Source organism: Phoca vitulina, unplaced genomic scaffold (assembly GCF_004348235.1).
Source record: "Phoca vitulina isolate PV1807 unplaced genomic scaffold, GSC_HSeal_1.0 scaffold8, whole genome shotgun sequence".
Lineage (NCBI taxonomy): Eukaryota > Metazoa > Chordata > Mammalia > Carnivora > Phocidae > Phoca > Phoca vitulina.
Window position 1 is genome coordinate 97901 of NW_022589711.1, and position 18555 is coordinate 116455.

Consider the following 18555-nt stretch of genomic DNA (forward strand, 5'->3'; position numbering starts at 1 on the left):
AATTATGTTACTTTTTTTGTTTGTTAATGTAGGAAGTGAATTCACAAAATTTATGTGATTTTTTATATAAGCACACTTAATTATGTTGAAATCTTCTGTCATTTATTTCAAAATATTTTCTAGTTTCCCTTGTGATTTCATCTTTCATCCATAAACGAAGTACACATTTTTCTTTTCATATTTAGTTATTTATCTACATATTTTATTTTTATTGCTTTCCACTTCAGTTCTGACATGGTCAAAGGATACTTTGTATGAATCTGATTCATTAGATTTATTGGAATCTTTTATAGTTCAGCATATGGTCCACTTAGTAAATATAACATGTGTATTTTTTTTTTTAAAGATTTTATTTATTTATTTGACAGAGAGAGATAGCGAGAGCAGGAACACAAGCAGGGGGAGTGGGAGAGGGAGAAGCAGCCTTCCTGCCTAGCAGGGAGCCCGATGTGGGACTCGATCCCAGGACCCTGGGATCATGACCTGAGCTGAAGGCAGATGCTTAATGACTGAGCCACCCAGGCGCCCAACACGTGTATTTTTTTTAAATGTATTTTGCTCTTTTGGAATAGAAGAGAGGGCTCCTTTGTGTTAATGATTTTTTTTGGGGGGGGTCCAACTTTTTTACAATTGCTAAGAGAGGGGTATTAAAAGTTCTTAAAATATGAAAGTATCTATTCTTTTATGTATTTTGAAGCTATCTTATTTGACATACACACATTTATAATATTATATTTTACTGATGAATTGTCCTTTTCATCATTATAGAGTATCTCTTTCCCTATCTGGTACTATTCTTTATCTTGAAATTTATTTTATCAGATATTATATTTTATACTCTAACCTTCTTGAACTAACTCCTTATATGACACATTATTTACATCTACTTAGTTTCTACTTACCTGTGTCTTTAAAGCACATTTATTGTACTCAGTATATATTTGAATCATGCTTCTTAAAAATCAAATCAGTAGACATCTGCATTTTAATTGGACTAACTAAGTTATTACATTTAATAGTCTAATAGGCTTATTTGGTTAGATTTACTAACCAATATAAACTAATTGGTTAGATTTGAGTATATCATTTTGTTTTTGTTTTCACCTCTGTTTTGTTGCTGTTGTTGCTGTTGTTTTTTGTTCCTCTGTTCCCCTTTCCTGCCTTTTAAAAATTATTTGAATATATATTAACATATGTTGTATATATACATATATGTGCATATATGTGCATACACCCACGCATACCAATCTGAGTTTACCAGTTGACTTTCGGCCATGCCATTTATTATTTTATTTTTGGAGTTGCACTAGGGATTATAATATACGATCCTAACTTTTCACAGTCTACTTTGAGTTTACATTTTACCACTTTACATAAAAGCCAGAAGATCTACAATAATGTAATACATTTTGCAGTAACACAGATCTCTGCTATTTCTATTGATGTTTTCCCATTCTTCATCATCCAAGTTCCCTTCTTGTGTCCTCTCCTTTCAATCTGCAGATTCACTTTTAACATTTCTTGTAGAGCAGTTCTACTATTGATCATTTTTTCTCTTTAGATTCCTTCCTTTGAGAATATTTTTTAATTCACTTTAATTCCTAAATAATATGCACTGGATATAAAGTTCTTGACATATAGTTCATTTCTGTCTACACTTGTAAGATATTGTTCCATTATTTTCTGTCCTCCATGGTTTTGAAAATGAATTTGTGGTAATTAAAATTGTTGTTCCCTTGTATGTAACATGCCTTTTTACTTGCTTCTTCTAAGATATTTTCTTTTTTTTTTTAAAGATTTAATTTATTTATTTGACAGAGAGAGACACAGCGAGAGAGGGAACACAAGCAGGGGGAGTGGAAGAGGGAGAAGCAGGCTACCCGCGGAGCAGGGAGCCCAATGCGGGGCTCGATCCCAGGACCCCGGGACCATGACCTGAGCCGAAGGCAGACGCTTAACGACTGAGCCAACCAGGCGCCCCCGAAGTTGTTGTGTCTTATTGTATGGCACCAATTTACAAGTGTAGTTAGATGTGAGGCAGTGATAGTTGTGAATAGAGAGATCATCTTGTAGTAATAGTTCTGAATCTAAAAATCCACACTGAGATTTCATTGGGAGGTTTGTAAAAATGATAATGCTTCCAAATGATAACACTTGCTAACTCCTGTAAAAGGCTCACACTGGTTGCATTTATGATCATAGTAACATCCATTTCTGCATGTGATATGATGAGAAATTTTAGATTTCCGATTGTCTTATCTATCACGATGTTTGCCATATAAAAACAACTAAGCAGTTAACAGCATTTACCCATGAAACTGTTTCATTACAAGCAAATGGTAATAATGGGAGCAGTGTGACACCACCAGGGAAAGCATACAAACCTAAAAGTTGGCTTGACTATACATTTTGAACAGATAAATGGATAATTTAACCATATATTTGGTGTGACTAAAGAAGTAAATATCAATAATTAGAATATGGACATTATGTGTATGATAGTAAAGAGGTAACATGATTTAATAACAATCTGGAATCTTAATCACGCAGAAAATAAAATATCTAAGAAAACAAAAAAATAAGGACAGGCAGATTAAAGCATGATCATCTATAGTTTCAGTCCCATGCAACTTGTTTTTTGGGTCTTGGACAGATCCACAGTTCACAAAGTTGTATACTTGATCGTAAGGTCTTGAGGAAAGCCTGTCCCCTTTCATAAACACATACACACAAAATAACATTCTGGGAGATTTCTAAGAATATGAGCTTGAATTCACTGGCTGAGAGAGTATCCTGTGACCTAAGGATGACTTATACCTCTTTAATTAAAAGACATGGAGCTGAGAATCAGCACCTTGTGAATTCACTGTTTTGATAGTTATTAATACCACCTGGTAGGATTCCTGTGGTGAGATCTGAGGGCAGTCTTTCTCACATGTTTTGTATTCCAGAAGAGGTTTGAAGTTATCTGATATTTCACTTATTTTAGTTTAGATTTCTATTTTTTGTTTTTTTTGTTTTTTGTTGCCTTTCCCAGATTGGGGGACATATAGATGGAAAAGTTTCTGAGTGAATCTCAAGTCCTAGTGAAGCTCTACAGTGTGTGCTCCTGTTGATGGATGGTTAGGTTAGAGTTTCTCATATAAAAATCGAGAAATTTCTCAAACTATCCATGCCAGAGTCTTCTAGCAAGAAAGAGGTTCAACCCATAATGAGATAAAAGTATTAACCATGCCATATTTAAAACCATTGTGGACTGTACTTGTATAAAATCTCTTTAAAGTCTTCAAAACACCTTGAGGCTTGTTTGGGCTCTTGTCCAGATATTGCCTTGATAGTTTTACCAGCATTGTGCTGATGACAGATGAGGCATGCTCCAGAGACACCTTCACCAACTTTGTTAAGAATTTCCCACCAGAGTTGACTGAGTAGAGTGGTCAGTTCAACCTTGCTGTGATGGATAAATTCATGTGTGGGTAAAGATTTCAATCTGAGATCCTCTAGTGCCATCATATGGCCACCTTGAGATTGTTAGAGATTATTCTTTGGTAATTTATATCCAGATATTGCCACTTTATTTTTTCATATTCTGGAACTTACTGATGGCTTTCCATGGCCTCTTTGAATCCTCAGAATATGCAGTTTGGGGTAGCCCAGGGGCCAGGATTTTAGTGAGAGTTGCTTTTTTGACATAACATTCAAGTAGGGCATTTACCATATTCTCTGTTACCTCTCCTTCCGTGTCCCACACATACCATGGGGGTTTTTCTTCATAATAGTTATCTCCTTAGGAAATGTTAGTGTACTTTAGAGTTCTTAAGTCTTTTGGATATTTTTATTTGGGATTCCTGCCGAAGTGAAGAGATCCCTTGTTTTCAAAGCATCCCAAAATCTTTATTCCCTTCCCCAAATTTATCCCCAGTGTATTTATCTTCAGATTTTTGACAGTCTCTTCTGAATGGAATAAGTTACAAGTCTGATATCAGGTCTTACTATACAGATAAATTGAGACATATTATGGTATAACCCACCTAGTAATTTATTTTAATCACAAGATAGGACCCATAAATAAATAAGATAATGTCAATTTTTTTAATAAAATGTCCAATAAATCTATTTGGTGTATGGAAAGCTAAGCAGGCATGAATTCCAAGCCAGCATTTAAAATATTAAAATAATGGATAGAAATGTATGAAGGAATTAAAATTAAAAAAAAAAAAAGAAATGTGTGAAGGGGATTTGTAATTGAATTTCAGTGGATTTAAATTTCCTTGATAAGAAGGCTGCATCTTTTTAGTGAGCAGCAAAGATTGCACAATGCTAGAGACCATCAAGGTTATGCGTCATCTTAAAACGAAGTTGGCAGAGGATTGCATTAATTTATCTGCAACTGATCTTGTCCTAAAACAAGGCCAGTAGACTTTTACTACAAGGTAAAGAGTGTAAAAAACTAGTGGTGTCTGATGACTTCCATGAAGTTAGAATATGGAGGGATTATCTGGGACATTCATAAACACCAACCCCCAAAATTAAGATGCACAATAGTTATGTAGAAACAGGGTAGAAGATTGTTTAAAGCTCATTTTAAATTACAAAACATCTCTCTGATATTCAGACGACACCTTCATCTCAATCTGTTTCCTAAGAGTCAAATATTTTATATTCTAATGCATAATTTCAAGTTTCTTGAAATTCAATAAAAACAATGTAGTAGATTTAATGATTGATTCCCCCAATATCTATCCTTATATAAATAAGGATATATATATGTAACATATATATATATGCAACAGCACATTTTGAGGAATTGAAATTAGCTCCAAGGTTGGGACTGATTGCTTACTCTTGCCATGACTGGTTCAGGATGGTGGGCCTGTAGTTCATTCATTAATTTTGCATGTCATTAAGTACAATTCATTAATTTTTGAATTTAACTAAATGCAAGAAAGGTTTGCTTAAGTATTTTGTGCCTTTCTTTAGAAATATTTTAATTGGAAGATTAGGGAAGGAAAACCAGATACTGCTGCATAGAGAGCAACATAACCTAGCATTTATTTCTATTTATCCAAGGAAGACGACAAAACAGAGTGCTTTCCCACAAGCATCAAAATAGAGTTTTGTTGGGCGCCTGGGTGGCTCAGTTGGTTAAGCAACTGCCTTCGGCTCAGGTCATGATCCTGGAGTCCCTGGATCGAGTCCCACATTGGGCTCCCTGCTCAGCAGGGAGTCTGCTTCTCCCTCTGATCCTCCCCCTCTCATGCTCTCTGTCTCCCATTCTCTCTTTCAGGTAAATAAATAAAATCTTTAAAAAAAAAAAAATAGAGTTTTGTTTTTGTTTTTTTCCTAATCTATGAGACAAAAATCAATAACATTTTAAGAATACTGGAAGACTTACTTTGTCAACTGCAAGTTTATCTATGCTGGGGGAAATACAAATGTATATTTAGGATCAAAGTGCTTGCTATTCTACTTGACGCTTTGATTCTAATACATATTTGTGTTTCCTTAACTTTCATCCTTCAGAAAAGTAGAGACCCATTATTTTCTGATAAATATCAGCATTAGCACAATTCACTCCTTTACCTAAAGGAGACAGAGAAAATGTTTAACATTGCTGTTAAGGCTGTAAGCCTTTTTCTGTTTTCAAGATGTGAAGGCTTGAAATCACCTTTGATAATTTTTCTCTTCGTAAAGCCACTAAATGTGCTTTTTATCTATGCAAATATAAAGCAAATGTTCTCTTCTGAAATGGAGTTATTGTATAAAGCTAAGGCCTGTAGGAGTAAAAACTGCTTTCATGAGATTGAAGATAATATTTCATGCTGAAATGTGAGACACTTCTCTTGAAATTATGATTCATTTTTGGAATAGATACATATTGATATATAAACATATACATATATATATACACACAGATTTTGATGATACTACATTAGAAATTATTATTTCAGCTTGCCAATGGGATATCATTGTGTGTATTTGCAATTTATCATACAATAAGGAAGAGTCATGAAACCATGGGCAAAAGCTATACAGGTTGAATTTCATGTTAAGGAGAAGAGAGTACATTCTGAATAGAATTGAGAAATGCGTTGATATTTAAAGAATGAAACTCTCGGGAGATTGATACCTTTGGTGTGGACGTTGGCTCTTATTAGCTTTGAGTATGTGATTTCTCAGGCGTTGAAACTTTAAGGAATTTTAAGCAAAAAGGCAATATATGGTGATATAACATGAGAGAGAGCATATACAAAAACAAAAAGCATTTTCTGTAGCATTTTCTAGAAATAGTGGACTTTGTGATAAAAGGAGCTTCTAACGGAGACATAAGGAGAATCTTGAATATATCAATATGATTATTGCATTATTATTTATACCCAAAGAGTGAGAAGGTCTTGAAATATGTGAGATAAGAGGAAATCTAGACTAACTTGCATAAGAAAGATTTTGCAATTCTAAACCTGCTTCTTAAAGTTATCACAACATGTCTGTTGATGTCATTAATTTTACATCAAAGTAAGAATGATAAATATTCTATGTTCCCTATGTTATGTTTTCTTGAATCCCATAATTTCTAGGTTCACCATTCACTAATATCTATCTATAGTGAAATTATCTAAATATCGTCAGTCTTAGGTTCTGAGCCTGTGAAATGGGGCTAATGTAATTACCTGATAAATTTGTTATAAAGAAATGAATATGATGGTGTCTGTAAAGAGCTTAGCAGAATTCCTTTTTTGTTCATTTTGTATTTTTCTTCATGTTATTTTTTTTTTAAGATTTATTTATTTATTTATTTGAGAGAGAGCGCACACATGCACCAATTGAGGACAGAGGGAGAGAATCCTCAAGCAGACTCCTGCTGAGTACACAGCCAGACTAGGGCTCAATCTCATGACCAGTGAGATCGTGACCTGAGCCGAAACCAAGAGTCAGATGCTTAATGGACTGAACCACCCAGGCACACCATGTTATTATTTTTAAATGATTTATCTATCTATACCTGGGAGGATAGCTTGAAGATAAAAACCAAGCAACCATTTATATATAGTGGTTCTAAGATGTGGTAAAAAGATAAAATGGCACGTTCTCCTGTGTCTGAATGATTACACAATAAGAACATTGATGGATCATAAGAAGGCAGAACTGGGCAGGAGTAAGGCACACTGAGCTTGTTGGGTTCATACTTCCCATCATGTCAAAGACCACACACAGTGACAAGCCTCATATTAATTCTATTCTGGAAATTTTGCCCAATGCACATACACTCCCACACATCTTTCTTCCAACTCTCTTTCCACTAAACAAAAGCTGCAAGGGGATTTTCTGCCTCACAGAGTTCTGTTTAGGTTTTACCTGTTATATTTTATCAGTCTTTGCAGATTCATTGTAGAGTCCTGGGAAGCTTTATTTATACCATGCGTGGTCTAGTTGTATAACATTTGCTGAGTGACCTACAGGTCTAAAAATTGAGGATCGATATTGTGAATAAACAGCTCTTCTATGGCTGTCCATGATATCCACACTTTAAAGAGTTTTTTTTTGTTTGTTTGTTTTTTCTGTCCATGGTTTTTAGATAGGCCAGCTATTACATTAAATGATAGGGTTTGGGAAAGACTAAACTGTGGTCTAAGAACTCATGTAGTCATTAAGGACCTTTCTGATCACAGCTGCTGTCTCATGTCTGTCTAAGTAACACCATATACAGCAAGATTAAAATGAAAATGATTTGATTAAAAAGTAGAGTACTCAAAAAATGACAAGCTGTTACATTCACAGTGTGTTTTGACAGCCAAGTGAAGGCATGTTTGTCTATACCATTTAAAAAAAAAAAAGTAGGTTTTATCTTATTGAGTTATAGTAATGTTATAGGTCATATTAACACTTTTTCAAAATGGGAATTGTATAACACTAAATGACTTTTACCTTTACAAACACATTGATATCTTAGGAATTAGTATATTGTCTGTGTATTTCAAGAGTTTCTAAGAATGTAAGATAAATAGATCATTATTTTGTAATCACTTTATGCATGCTTTCACTTAAGCATGACAACAGAGCTTGCTGCTTAATAAACATGCTGATGTCATGGTCAAGTTCAGCAAAGAAGGGACACAATTTATTTGAAGGACCAATCTATACTTCCACATATATTTAAATGAAAGTTGATACGACCAGTCAAATAGTGATGGAAAATGGCTGTACATTTGATACGAAGAGTTTTAAGAGCATTATCTAAAAAAGAAAAAAGTTAAATGGGGCTCTTAGAGAGGGGGCAAGACCATCACACAAAGACTGTGTTCAAGCCTCAGGCTGTGAAATGTGAATTAACAGAATCTGATAGTTCCTAATGTGAGACCCAAGACAAGTTACTTAGAGGTTGATATACAGCCCCTACTACCACTCGTGCTCGCTCTCTCTCTTTCTCTCAAATAAATAAATAATATATTTTTTAAATGTGTTGTGGAATATCTTTTATTCTAGGAGAGATTCTTCAAAGTTAGGAAATCCTTGAGAGAAATTTGATTTAACAACATAGTCTTTAGTCTCCCAGAGTGGGTATGCTTCAAGGATCTCCACCGCACTCCAGCATGGGAGTTGTGGCCTCCGCACAGATGTTGCGGTGATTTCCAAGGGATAAGGCAGGCCTCTTGGCCAGCTCTGCTTTTTACAGGAATAAGTCTGCAAAAGTGTGCTTATATGCCTCCGAGCCAGCCATGGACTGCTTTCCAGGACTCTCTTATTGGTGGCAAAAGGCCACAGGGTCTTGGAGTAGTAGTGAAATCAGAGCTTGCATCACTCTGAATCACAAAATCTTCAGACTTTTGTGAAAACTCCTATTGTCTACTGGCGTAATGGGAGTAAGATACATGCTACCTCAAACTGGATTTAAGGAGCAGGGAGTTTCTCTGAAAGTGTTTATACATATCATAAATATTAGATTTCTTCATAAAACATCTCCAATAATTTAGATTATCTTCTCACTACAGCAATCCATGTTTAAAAAAAAGAAAGAAAGAAAAAGGAAGAAAAAATCTAAATTAAGTTCTCTGCCTTTTGAGTAGCTCGCCCTATTCCATTACAACTATTGCTAACAATATTTTATATGACTGGATATTTTGCTTATGCTGTCTTTTTTTTTAAAGATTTATTTATTTATTTTTAGAGAAAGAGAACAGGGGGAGGGGCAGAGGGAGAGAATCTCAAGCAGACTCCATGCTGAGAGCAGAGTTGGACAGGGGCTCCATCCCACAACCCTGAGATCATGACCTGAGCCGAAATCAAGAGTCAGCTGCTTAACTGACTGAGACACCCAGGTGCCCTGCTTATGCTATTTTAATGTTATATTGCTTTACCTATATACACAGCCTTCAGTCAACATCCAACAATGAGAGAAACTAACTTTAGCACTATCATTTGTAAGATACAATGTAGGAGCAGTTACTAAGAGGTTACACAAGGCAGGGTCAGCCCTCTAGATGTTTCCCTTTGTGTTGACTATACAGATCCACTAAACCCCATCCAATCTGTTTTTTGTTTTCCCAGATCTTAATATTTTATAAATATCATATTTTGCCATTAATGTCCCTTTTCTTTTTTAACTGATTGTATTCAATAATGGCAAATATTTGATATATTTGGACTAGAAATGTTTAGAACAGTTTATTAGTGTTAGATGCAGTGATGATTTATAAAGTTGATAGTGGGTTACAGGATATTCATAAGAGTAGCATATTTTTTTCAAATGGCATTTTTACCACTGTCAATTTAATTACTGAATTTATTCTAGACAATATTTACAAGAGGTATTATGAGCTACAATGTACCCAGAGTACTAAAAAGAAGAAGGCAGGGGCGCCTGGGTGGCTCAGTCGTTAAGCGTCTGCCTTCGGCTCAGGTCATGATCCCAGGGTCCTGGGATCGAGCCCCGCATCGGGCTCCCTGCTTCACGGGAAGCCTGCTTCTCCCTCTCCCACTCCCCCTGCTTGTGTTCCCTTTCTCGCTGTGTCTCTCTCTGTCAAATAAATAAATAAAATCTTTAAAAAAAATAAATAAATAAAAATAAATAAATAAATAAATAAATAAATAAAAAGAAGAAGGCATAAATAGTAAAATAAAATGGGATAGGCCAATACATCTTTTTTTTTTTTTTTTTTTTTTTTTTTTTTTGTGACAGATTTCCTGTGCTCTGCTCCTTAACTTCTTCTTGCTCTGGTCCTTGTACTTTAGGAATTTTACCACTATTAAGTAAATAGATCTGAAATCCATGCAAGTGTCATGTAAACCTTGCTTATTAACTATTTGTAAAACAACATGTATACACAGTGAATTGGCAAAATTACTATATCCTGACCATAGCTTCAGGAGAACAATATTAGCTAATTCATTAGAGCAGACCCAAAATGTCAGTCTTTCTAGCCTTAATTTCTTTGTAACTTCACGTCAGAGAAAAATCCCACAATGCAATGAAAATAATTATTTGTCACACATTTAAAAACCAGTAGCTTTTAAGTAGTATGAAATATATAAATTCTAGAAACAGCACAATATAGGATTAATTAGAATACTTAGAATAAGGGCACAAACCATCTATGCTGTTCTAAAAACCAAGTCAAAAACAGAACACACAGGGCGCCTGGGTGGCTCAGTCGTTAAGCGTCTGCCTTCGGCTCAGGTCATGGTCCCAGGGTCCTGGGATCGAGCCCCGCATCGGGCTCCCTGCTCCGCGGGAAGCCTGCTTCTCCCTCTCCCACTCCCCCTGCTGGTGTTCCCTCTCTCACTGTGTCTCCCTCTGTCAAATAAATAAATAAAATCTTTAAAAAAAAAAAAAAAAAAAAACAGAACACACACACACAAAACAACGAGTTCCTTAACTATAGACTCCCATGGAAAATTAAATATAAACAGTATAGAAAACAAAAGCAAAGTTGGTTCAATTTATTTCTGCCTTGCACTTTGATTTGTATTAACTTCCCTGTTCCTCATGCCTCCTCACTGGTGCTTGTTTTCATGGGTGGTTTATAATTCATCATTACATTCAGTGAAGCATATGGCTCCTTCCACATGCACAAAATGAAATGCATGTTTGGGGACTACATAGCTAAATATGGGCCTTTCCTTACTATCAGGGTATTATTTTCAGAATTCTCAGAAATCTTCAGAAAGCTACAGCTGCAGCCACATCTCTCACAGATCATCAACACCGTGGAATGCATTTAGGAAGACAGTCAAATGGGCACAGGCGATTTCTGCAACATAAAGAGTTTTGTCTATATTTTTAACTGCTAGAAAAAAAAAACAAAACTGGAGGCTATTTTAGTAGTGGAGAAAGCCCTAAAGTGCTATGTCCATCATTTTCCCACTTCAATATGCCACAAAGAAGAAATATGATTCCATATTTTTTATCTTGTAACAATCAGTGTGGGAAAGATACTAAGCTTACCTATGAAAAGAATAAGAATTGCATATTGGGTATGTAAATATTCCCAACTCAATGTCAAATACAAGAGACTTGCATAAAAAAAAAGTAATTCTGTAAAGTTGTATATAAAGTCATAGACACAGTGATAGGAGGCAAGTCTAAGCAGAACTAAAATATGAATCATAATTTTGTTATCAGGTAAGGTGAAAGCATGAAATAAGACAATCATTAAATATAAAAAAGAACACCACTTTGTAAAGTTAACAGAAATAACTTAAATAAAATACAATAATTTATATTATCTCTGAGTCATAGAACACAAAAGCAACATTAATTTCAAAAGTTATAGGGGAAAATAGAAACATTCTAGTAGTTAAATTTATTTTTGAAACTGAGATGTATTTTACATGCTGTGAAATTGACTTTTTGTGTTTATAGTTCTGTGAATTTTCACAGATGCATATAGTCATGTAACCACCAGCTCAATCAAGATTCAGAATAGTTCCTAAGCTCCCTTATTCCCCCAACATTCCCTCGTGCTCCCTTGTATTCAGTCTCTCCCCTAAAACCCCAGTCCCTAGCAAACACTGATCTGTTTTCTGTCTATATTTTTGTCTTTTCCTACATGTCATGTAAATGGAATCATACAGGACATGGCCTTTTGAGTTGAGCTTTTTTCACTTAAGATAGTTAATGCCTTGAGATTTATCTATGCTGTTGCCTACATGTAGTTACTACTGGGGACACTGATCTCATATAAATGAATTCCTTATGTTTACTCAGAGATACTTATTCTATGGGTTGGAGATAGGGCATAAGGGACTATATTTTTAATAAGTGGTCTTATATTATTTGATGCAAGAGAACTATGGAATATACTTGACATGTCCTAGTTTTATTAAAAAAGTTCTCATGAACTAATAAGACACTCCACTCTAGAAGTCAGGGTGGGTTATTAAATCACAGATCTTATATACACATATGCAACAGTGATATATATGCATTTTTACACAAATTCTAAGATATTATATGCACATTGCTCTACTGTGATCATTTGATAAAAAGAGTGTATGATCAAATGTGTCCTTATTTACATCTTATAGATAAACCCAACTGAGGCATAAAGTAAGGATCCTCTGACACCTTGAAAGCAGAACTTGGAGATTACAAGCTTTAAAGTCAGGGAAACTTGGATTCTGATTCTACCTCTGCTACTTGTCATCTGTGTGATCGTCAAAGATGAACTTGCTTTCTTAGAATCAATTTCTTCTCCGTGGAACTGGTTATTGGGAAGAGCAAATAAGGTGCATAAAGTATTCTGCAGAATGTCTGAGATTTTTAGTAAGTGGTTAGCAAATGTAGGCTAAATGTTTTTAATCATTTTAATTTCCTGTTTCCAGATAAGGCATTGCTGCTAACAGGATTACCTTCTTCTTTTCCTGGTCATGTGTGTGTCTGAAGTCAGAGGAGAGAAATGAGGAGACAAACCTTAGTGGGAGGGATTTGTCTCAGGATTGGAGTAATGGGAAAATACTACCATGAACACTGATGCTGATCGCATAAAGCTGCTCTCATAACTTTGTAGAAGTTTGGTCAATTACGGTTCAGATCATTCTTGGTAGACCCAGAGAGCTAAATTTTGTAAAGGACAATTTCATGTCAGAGTAGGTCCCTTTATCCAAGCTTAGTAGCAGAAGCCATTGTAGAAATGGAAATTTCAATAGCTTGTGTGCTCTGTTGTCTCTAAAGGGTTTCTAGTGTCCAAGAAGTGACAACATTCACTTAAACTACCTGCTCCTGCTGACCACAGGTGATGCTGTGATGCTACGGGAACACAAAGGAAAAGGTTAAGTAAAGCAAAATTTCTTTCACTCTCCAGAGAGGAACTTGGGCTTATATCCCAAAAACCTTTAAGTCTTTATCCATAGATACCTGAAGCTTCCCCCTTTGTCTTTTTATTTAAAGTGTCAATACATTTTCTATTTTGCTTAAACTCTAGATGGCCCTTCTGACTATGAGACAATAATAACAAGGTATACACAAGTTTGTAATTATTATAAAATCATAAATGTTAAGGGAACATATTCATCACAGTTCATGTTTCCATATGGAGAAAATTTCTTTAGATAGCTCTTTACTCTCATATAATTTTTCCGAATTGTCAAAAATGCTCATCAAATCTGTTTTTTTATAAATTGCCTAGTTAAAAAAATGTTTAGGGGTACCTAGGTGACTCAGTTGGTTAAGCATCTGTCTTAGGTTCAGGTCATGATCACAGGGTACTGCGTTTGAGCCCCACATCAGACTTCCTGCTCCGTGGGGAGCCTGCTTTTCCCTCTCCCTTTGCAGTTCACCCTGCTTGTGCTCACATGCTCTCTCTCTCCGTTAAATAAATAAATAAAATCTTTTTTAAAAAGTTTATTGATAAGCAGAAATATTGAATATTTAAAGAGACAACTTGTGTCCTTCACTATACTTTGTGTTTAAATATTACTTTTTTTTAATTTGAGAGTACACTGGGAAAAGATTATAAATTTGATCTTATCTATAAATTTTTATTTGCTTATTTTTTTATATTACAGATTTGTTATTTCTATGTCTCTGGTGGTTTAAAATAGTCCATTGAGCCATTTGTATTTCCCCAATAAGAAAGTCCATTATAATTCAAAGTACGCATGAATTGATGTAAGATTTATTCCTTCAGATATTATAAATGTATACATGGTAAAAAGGAAATCAGCTGCTTCTCACTTAAATTTTATTTTTCCTCATTTGTATGTATTCCTCCTTGCCTTTTCCTTCCATTTTTACCCTTCCTCTCCTTGTCCTCACTTATGCAACTTAAAGTTTGGCATACGCATAAAGAGGACTTAAAAAAAAAGAAAAAAGAAAAGAACCCTAAAAATAAGAAGACCATATGTGTGTAGGAATGGGTTTTTAAACCAGACTGACTGAGAATCTCAGCTCTAACACTTCCGGCTGCAAAATTTTAGCCAATTTTCTTAACTTCTTCATGACTCAGTGTGTTTTCATAATTAGTTAATATGTGTTCACTTAGAAGAGTGTCTGAGATATAGTAAGTGCTAAATAAGTGGTAAGTCTTATTTAGCAGGGACAGCAATTGTTTAACATCAAGAAATATGAGAAGGTGGGCTTAATTTTGAAAATTACCATAATTAAAATGAAACATTAATTCACACACAGTAATATATTTGCATAAATCATCAAGATACCATCAACTCATTGGTAGCAAATAAAAATTAATTTAGAAAATGTTTTGCATAAATATATAAGAACAATTTCTTAAATGTTACTAAAATAAATGGGAGTCAATGAGATACCAGTAATCACCAATTAAGAGGACCGTAATTATAACCATTGCCAATATCAAGTGTCAGAGAGTTTGTGAATCCACCAGAACTCTCACACACTGCCGGCGGGATAGTGAAATGATACAATCACATTGGCAAACTGCCTGTCAGTTTCTATAAACTTAAATATCTACCCTTATTATATGATAATGCAATTCCACTTATAGGCATTTACCACAAGAAATGAAAATATATGTCTACAAAATGATTTGTACATGAAAGTTCATAAAAATGTTATCCATAATGATCAAAAACTGGAAATAACACAAGTGTCCATCAGTAAGAGAATAGATAAATTGTAATGAGTTTCTTTAAAGGAAATACTTCTTAGCAATAACGTGATGCAAACTACTGATACATCAATATGAATGAGTATCAAAAGTATTTTGCTGATGATGACAAAAAAACCACACAATTTTATTTATATGAAATTATAAAACAGGCAAAACCAATCTATAGTGATGGAAAGGTGCTTACTGGTTGCTAAGCCCCAGAGTAGGAAGTATTGACTAGAAATAAGAGTGAGGACATATTTGGGGTAATGGAAAATGCTGTGTTCTAATCGTGGTGGTATTATATACATTTGACAAAATTCATTGACATATACCCTTAAAATGGGCGCACTGCATTGTACAAAAACCTCAATAAATGACAAGAGTAGGACTATCCCCAATATTGAAGATTAACTAAGACAAATAAATGTGATTTTTAAAAGTGATGATTTTGTGATGGGCAAGGTAAGGACTGGGCTTGAGGATATAGTGATCTTAACCCAATAGACAAATCATTATATGAGGCAAATTAGGAATATATAAGCCTTCACTTGCTTTATTAGTAAAAATCACCTGGCTCCATAGCATTTTCCAGATGTTTCTGAATACATTCTCTGACTTTTTAAAAAATATGTTAGGAGTTGTCCCATATTATTTTCTGTTCCTTGCAGTGAAGTGCCACATGGACTAACTGCTGAGTGCTGAGGATTCCTAAGGGTGCCCCAATACAGAGCATATCTGTTTTCTCCCCAAGTCCTGAACAAGTTGAGATATGCAATAAGGAGTAAATATCAAGGTCAAAATATTGTGTTTATAATAGATAGAACCAGGTAGGAGGACACAGATTAGCATAAAAACAAAATGGGCCCTCTAATGCAGAACTAGGGAGATAACCAGGTTGTGAAAGTTAGTACTGGTACAGATCAGTGAGGCTTAGAAACCAGCAGAGCAAACAGAAAACACACACTCTCCATGGGCAAGTTCAATCCACAGGGGAGAAAAAAAAACCCTCAGTTATTCATTCCAAATCACATATTTCTTTCCACCATACAAGGGACAGAATAGATAGAAAGGAAGGTTGAAGGAAACAGTGATAGTGGTAAAATATCGTTCCTCTTGTGGGGAATAATTTTTATTTCCCCCACCGGATCCATTCTATATTTTTCTCCATCCTGATGAAAATTCCAGGAGGCTTAATTTATGGACTCAATCAACAAGATTTCTAGAGCACTGGACTCAGTGTGTGGGGCTGATGGGAAACACTGGTGGAGATAGGAGGGCAGGTATAAGGTGAGGGTGACCAGGGGCTTCATTTCTCTACAGAAGTCTAAACACTTACCTGTTGCCCTTTGTAATGTCCTGGCTCTAGTTCTTTCTCTGCATTAAATCATATTTTAAAACCCTTGGACCCTTCTTTCCTATAGGTAATAACATCTCTCATAGTTTGCTCTAACCCTGACCACTCAGGTAGATAATCACTTCTTTAAACTTTCCAAGATTGCCTGTTAGAGTGCTTGGGGGAAGTGGGGCAGTTACTATATTAAAATGGCAGTGTGTTCCCAGTTGTCTACATTATAATACAGTCAAATCCTAACATCCAGGTCCTCTCAAAATCCTCTTATTATTCATATAACAGTGAAAAATTTAGACATCACCATGACTAAGAAACACAATAGAGATTTGAATATTTAGCAGAACATAATGATATGCCTGGTTATAAATATGAGTGGTTTATTAAGCAATATCGTGGTCCAGGAAATATGAACATCAGTCATTTCAAACAAGAAATGCACCAAGATAGTTTTTTTTTTTTTTTTGTAACCAGTTTAGAAAGAATTGTATAGAAATGGTCACTTCATGTGATACTCTGTAGTTCCTCAGTTATGATATTTTATCATTTAAAAATATGCATTCTTTTTAGCAGACATCACTACTATGAAAAAAAAATCTGATATAGACAGACAGAAGGTCAATGAAACAGTATTTCTAGTCTTTGCCACACCAATTACAATATGATTAGAATGATTAAAACTTCACTGCAAATGCAGATGAAAGTAAGGAACATTTTTATTCACAAAAAGACATTTTAAGTACTTTGTAAATTTTAAACAACTTTAGATGGTGTCAATTTCCATAGCCTCAAGGCAGTTTCAATTTGAACATTATCGAATCATGCAGGTTGTGTCTCCCTTCTAGACAGAAGTTAAATAAGATTGTTTCATTACCATATCCACCACTAAATTGCATGAAACATTAGCATCTGTTCAGAAGTGAAGCTGTCCCTGGGGCCATGTGCTGGAAAACCATGTGTCCCAGTGAGTCTGAGAGTAGGCTTCAGATCCCCAGAATGTCTCCAAAGTAATTTACTTTTTAGCAGTAGGAAGCCTTGGTCTAAGGAAGAGAACTCTTTGAAAAAATTTCAGTTTAATTACAAAGATTAGTTTTTTTTCAGCCAAGTCACCGTTTAGAGCAGCATTCATTCTGTTCTATAACTGCACCACCAAATCATTGACTTCATAGGGGAGATCGACCAAATGTATACCTTTATCCCCCAAGTTATCAGAAAAGATCAAAGAAACACTGTTGTAGAGACTGTTCAACATTTTGTGCATAATTTTTAACAGTAGAAATGACAGTTACCTGGAGATGTGTGTATAAGAGATAAATGTGTGCTAAAAGGAAGTAAAAGAAGACTTTGGCCCTAAATTGGCATACAGGCATTGCTTACAGATTCTGGTTGCAAGACTGTTCCTGCCAGGGTCAGTGGGTGTCACTGACCCCTGTGAGAGTGGCAGCTTCAGAGTACACACAGTCATGACTCTGGAACAACAGATCTTGCTTCTGAAATCTCTACCTGGGATGGAGTGATAGTGACACCTTCAGAAAAGGCTTATGAGAAGCCACCAGAGAAGAAGGAAGGGGAGGAAGAGGAGGAGAATACAGAAGAACCACCTCAAGGAGAGGAAGAGGAAAGCATGGAGACTCAGGAGTGACCTTCCTTTCTCTTCACCCCCTTTCTTTTCCAAGGGGAAGACTGCAGCCCAGTCTTCCCCTTGGAAGGCATTTCCCAGAAGGCATTTCTGAGGAGAGACAGGGAAAATAAACTCTATAGAAGGAAGTGTCATTCCACTGGGTTCTGATTGGCTCGGTAGCCAGAAGTCTCCGATTTATGACCTATGCCATCCATCTATAATGAAGCAGGATACCAGCTTTTCTTCCTAAGACTTCAGAGAACCCAGTTCCTGGAAACCTTCTCAAACAGTACTTTGTTGTTGTTGAAATGTTGTGAACTGTTAGTGTCTGGATTTTTTTTTTTCCTAAGAAAAATGATTAAAGTACTTCCTAGTAGGAAAAAAAAAGCCGTATACACAGCTGACTGAAATCAGAAAACATACTTAAACATAATATTCTCTATCTTACTATTTTTCTCTTTTGATTTTAATGGAAAGTGGTAGTGATGCAGTGTATGAGGAAGTTATGACAGCAGGTA